At 38.6% G+C, this 5058-nt stretch overlaps 1 non-coding gene across 1 annotated transcript; it reads left to right on the forward strand.

The window, feature by feature from the left end:
• Positions 1-3030: 3030 nt before the first annotated feature.
• On the forward strand, positions 3031-3137 carry LOC135364623 (U6 spliceosomal RNA). The gene has a single exon (XR_010412070.1). It is a non-coding gene; the product is annotated as a U6 spliceosomal RNA (small nuclear RNA).
• Positions 3138-5058: the final 1921 nt, after the last annotated feature.

Below are 5058 nucleotides of genomic sequence, written 5' to 3' on the forward strand. Positions count from 1 at the left end.
AGTTTTCTGAGTAGAGATCCTTTGCCTCTTTGGTTAAATTTATTCCTAGGTATCTTATGGTTTTGGGTACAATTGTAAATGGGACCGACTCCTTAATTTCTCTTTCTTTGGTCTTGTTGTTGGTGTATTGGAATGCCATTGATTTCTGTGCATTGATTTTTATATCCTGACACTTGACTGAATTCCTGTATAAGTTCTAGCAGTTTTGGGGTGGAGTCTTTTGGGTTTTCCACATAAAGTATCATATCATGTGCAAATCTTCTTTGACGATTTGGATGTATTTTATTTCTTTTTGTTGTCTGATTGCTGTGGTCACGGCTTCTAATACTATGTTGAATAGCAGTGGTGATAGTGGACATCCTTCCCGTGTTCCTGACCTTAAGGGGAAAGCTCTCAGTTTTTCCCCATTGAGAATGATATTTGCTGTGGGTTTTTCATAGATGGCTTTTATGATATTGAGGTACATACCCTTTATCCCTATACTCTGAAGAGTTTTGATCAAGAAAGGATGCTGTACTTTGTCAAATGCTTTTTCTGCATCTATTGAGAGGATCATATGATTCGTGGTCTTTCTTTTGTTATTGTATCACGTTGATTGATTTGCAAATGTTGAACCAACCTTGCAACCCAGGGATAAATCTCATTTGGTCGTGGTGAATAATCTTTTTAATGTGCTGTTGTATCCTATTGGCTAATATTTTGGTGAGAATTTTTGCATGCATGTTCATCAAGGATATTGGTCTGTAATTCTCCTTTTTGATAGGGTCTTTGTCTGGTTTTGGGATCAAGGTAATGGTGGCCTCATAAAACGAGTTTGGAAGTTTTCCTTCCATTTCTATTTTTTGGAACAGTTTCAGAAGAATAGGTATTAATTCTTCTTGAAATGTTTGGTGGAATTCCCCTGGGAAGGCATCTGGCCCTGGGCTTTTGTTTGTTGGGAGATTTTTGATGACTGCTTCAATTTCCTTAGTGGTTATAGGTCTGTTCAGGTTTTCTATTTCGTCCTGTTTCAGTTTTGGTAGTTGATACATCTCTAGGAGTGCATCCATTTCTTCCAGGTTATCTAATTTGCTGCCATATAGTTGCTCATAATATGTTCTTATAATTGTTTGTATTTCTTTGGTGTTGGTTGTTTTCTCTCCCTTTCATTCATGATTTTGTTGATTTGGGTCATTTCTCTTTTCTTTTTGATAAGTCTGGCCAGGGGTTTATCAATCTTGTTAATTCTTTCAAAGAACCAGCTCCTTGTTTCGTTGATCTGTTCTACTGTTCTTTTGGTTTCTATTTCATTGATTTCTGCTCTGATCTTTATTATTTCTCTTCTCCTGCTGGGTTTAGGCTTTATTTGCTGTTCTTTCTCCAGCTCCTTTAGGTGTAGGGTTAGGTTGTGTACTTGAGACCTTTCTTGTTTCTTGAGAAAGGCTTGTATTGCTATATACTTTCCTCTTAGGACTGCCTTTGCTGTATCCCAAAGATTTTGAACAGTTGTGTTTTCATTTTCATTGGTTTCCATGAATTTTTAAAATTCTTCTTTAATTTCCTGGTTGACCCATTCATTCTTTAGTAGGATGCTCTTTAGCCTCCATGTGTTTGAGTTCTTTCCGACTTTCCTCTTGTGATTGAGTTCTAGTTTCAAAGCATTGTCGTCTGAAAATAGGCAGGGAATGATCCCAATCTTTTGGTACCGGTTGAGACCTGATTTGTGACCTAGGATGTGATCTATTCTGGAGAATGTTCCATGTGCACTAGAGAAGAATGTGTATTCTGTTGCTTTGGGATGGAATGTTCTGAATATATCTGTGAAGTCCATTTGGTCCAGTGTGTCATTTAAAGTCTTTATTTCCTTGTTGATCTCTTGCTTAGATGATCTGTCCATTTCAGTGACAGGGGTGTTAAAGTCCCCCACTATTATTGTATTGTTATTGGTGTGTTTCTTTGCTTTTGTTGTTAATTGGCTTATATAATTGGCTGCTCCCATGTTAGGGGCATAGATATTTACAATTGTTAGATCTTCTTGTTGGATAGACCCTTTAAGTAGGATATAGTGTCCTTCCTCATCTCTTATTACAGTCTTTGGTTTAAAATCTAATTTGTCTGATATAAGGATTGCCTCCCCCGCTTTCTTTTGTTGTGCATTAGCATGGTAAATGGTTTTCCACCCCCTCACTTTCAATCTGGAGGTGTCTTTGGGTCTAAAATGAGTCTCTTGCAGACAGCATATCGAAGGGTCTTGTTTTTTTAATCCAATCTGATAGCCTGTGTTTTTTGATTGGGGCAGTTAGCCCATTTACATTCAGGGTAACTATTGAAAGATAGGAATTTAGTGCCATTGTATTGCCTTTAAGGTTACCATTACTGTATATTGTCTGTGTGCCTTTCCTCTCTATGCTGCTTTTAGGCTCTCTCTTTCCTCAGAGGACCCCTTTCAATATTTCTTGTAGGGCTGGTTTTGTGTTTGCAAATTCCTTTAGTTTTCTTTGTCCTGGAAGCTTTTTGTCTCTCCTTCTATTTTCAATGACAGCCTAGCTGGATATAGTATTCTTGGCTGCATATTTTTCTCATTTAGGGCTCTGAATATATCATGCTAGTCCTTTCTGGCCTGCCAGGTCTCTGTGGATAGGTCTTTTGCCAATCTGATGTTTCTACCATTGTAGGTTACAGATCTCTTCTCCTGAGCTGCTTTCAGGATTTTCTCTTTGTCTCTGAGACTCGTCAGTTTTACTATTAGATGTTAGGGTGTTGACCTAATTTTATTGATTTTGAGAGGGGTTCTCTGTGCCTCCTGGATTTTGATGCCTGTTTCCTTCCCCAACTTAGGGAAGTTCTCTGCTGTAATTTGCTCCAGTATACCATCTGCCCCTCTCTCTCTTTCTTCTTCTTCTGGGATCCCAATTATTCTAATGTTGTTTCATCTTATGGTATCGCTTATCTCTCAAATTCTGCCGTCATGATCCATTAGTTGTTTATCTCTTTTTCTCACCTTCTTCATTTTCCATCATTTGGTCTCCTATTTCACAAATTCTGTCTTCTGTGTTCACTTCGGCAGCACATATACTAAAATTGGAATGATACAGAGAAGATTAGCATGGCCCCTGCACAAGGATGACACGCAAATTCGTGAAGCATTCCATATTTAAAAAAAAAATTCTGTCTTCTTCCTCATTCATCCTAGCAATTAGAGCCCCCATTTTTTAGTGTACCTCATTAATAGCCTTTTTGATTTTGACTTGGTTAGATTTTAGTTCTTTTATTTCTCCAGAAAGGGTTTCTCTAATAACTTCCATGCTTTTTTCAAGCCCAGCTAGTATCTTGACATCATACTAATGTCCGTATTGAGTAGGTCCCTGGCAGTCGGTACTGCCTCTTGTTCTTTTTGTTGAGATGATTTTTTCCATCTTGTCATTTTGTCCAGAGGAGGATAAATGAATGAGAGAACAAAATGCTAACAGGGTAACAATGTCCCCAGAAAATATACTCTAAACAAATCAGAAAAGACCTGAAGCTGGGGTAAAAGAAAGGGAAAGAAAGAAAAAAGAAGAAGAAAAAGATAAAAACAAAAACAGAACAAAACAAAAAAAAAGCCAATATGATCAACTATGAACAGGCTGGTGCAAAGACCAGTGCCACACACTAGATTTTGGGCATATTTTGGTTTGTTAGAAGAAAGTGCCTCCCAAAATTTTAAAGAAAGAAAAACTTATATATATACAAAAAGAAGGGTAAATATGATGAAGGGATGGAATATGACTGTAAAGATGAAAGCTGTAAAAGATTTTCTAAAAGGAATTAATAAGAAGTTGGTTGAAAGAAGAGGATTAAAAAAAAAGGGAGAGAATGTGATCAGGCAGGAGAGCAGAACAAAACCATACACTAGAGATTAGGGTATATTTTGATCTGTTAGAAGAAAGTGTGTCTCAAAATTTTAAAGAGATAACTTATATATACATACCAAAAATAAGGGTAACTACTATGAAGGGATAGAATATGACTCTAGAAATGAAAAATAAAAAAGATTTTTAAAAAAAGGGATTGATAAGGAATATTATGCAGCCATCAAAAGGAATGAGATCTTGCCATTTGCAATGACGTGGATGGAACTGGAGGGTATTATGTTGAGTGAAATAAGTCAAACAGAGAAAGACATGTATCATGTGATCTCACTGATATGAGGAATTCTTAATTGCAGGAAACAAACTGAGGGTTGCTGGAGTGGGGGGTGGGATGGGAGGGATGGGGTGACTGGTTGATAGACACTGGGGAGGGTATGTGCTTTGGTAAGCGCTGTGAATTGTGCAAGACTGTTGAATCTCAGATCTGTACCTCTGAAACAAATAATGCAATATATGTTAAGAAAAAAAGAAGAAGAAGAAGGTAGCGGGAGGGGAAGAATGAAGTGGGGGAAATCGGAGGGGTAGATGAACCATGAGAGACGATGGACTCTGAAAAACAAACAGGGTTCTAGAGGGGAGGGCGGTGGGAGGATGGGTTAGCCTGGTGGTGGGTATTGAGGAGGGCACATTCTGCATGGAGCACTGGGTGTTATGCACAAACAATGAATCATGGAACACTTCATCTAAAACTAATGATGTAATGTATGGGGATTAACATAAGAATAAAAAAAAGGGATTGATAAGATGTTGGTTGAAAAAGGGAAAAAGAAAAAAAAAGACGGTTAAAAAAATTAACTTTGAAAGACTAAAGAATCATGGTAAAAAAGACATGAATTCTATGTGCAGAATTCCCCTAGCGCTGGAGTCCTGCCGTTCTCATTGATTGGTAAACTTGGTCTTGGCTGGCTGTTCTTGCTGATCTTCTGGGGGAGGGGCCTGTTGCTGTGGTTCCCAAATGTCTTTGCCAGAGGCGGACTTGCCCCGCCCTTGCCGGTCCAGGCTAAGTAATCTGCTTGGTTGTTCTCAGGAGCTTTTGTTCCCTGCAAGCTTTCCGAATAGCTTTGGAGGATGAGAGTGAAAATGGCAGCCTCCCAATCTCCAACCCAGAGGAGCCGAGAACTCGGGGCCCTGCTCCTCAGTGAGCCCCCAGAGAAAAGCAGTCAGTCAC

Source organism: Mirounga angustirostris, unplaced genomic scaffold (assembly GCF_029215605.1).
Source record: "Mirounga angustirostris isolate CCGP_5_RB_7025 unplaced genomic scaffold, mMirAng1.0.hap1 SCAF_5, whole genome shotgun sequence".
Classification (NCBI taxonomy): Eukaryota; Metazoa; Chordata; class Mammalia; order Carnivora; family Phocidae; genus Mirounga; species Mirounga angustirostris.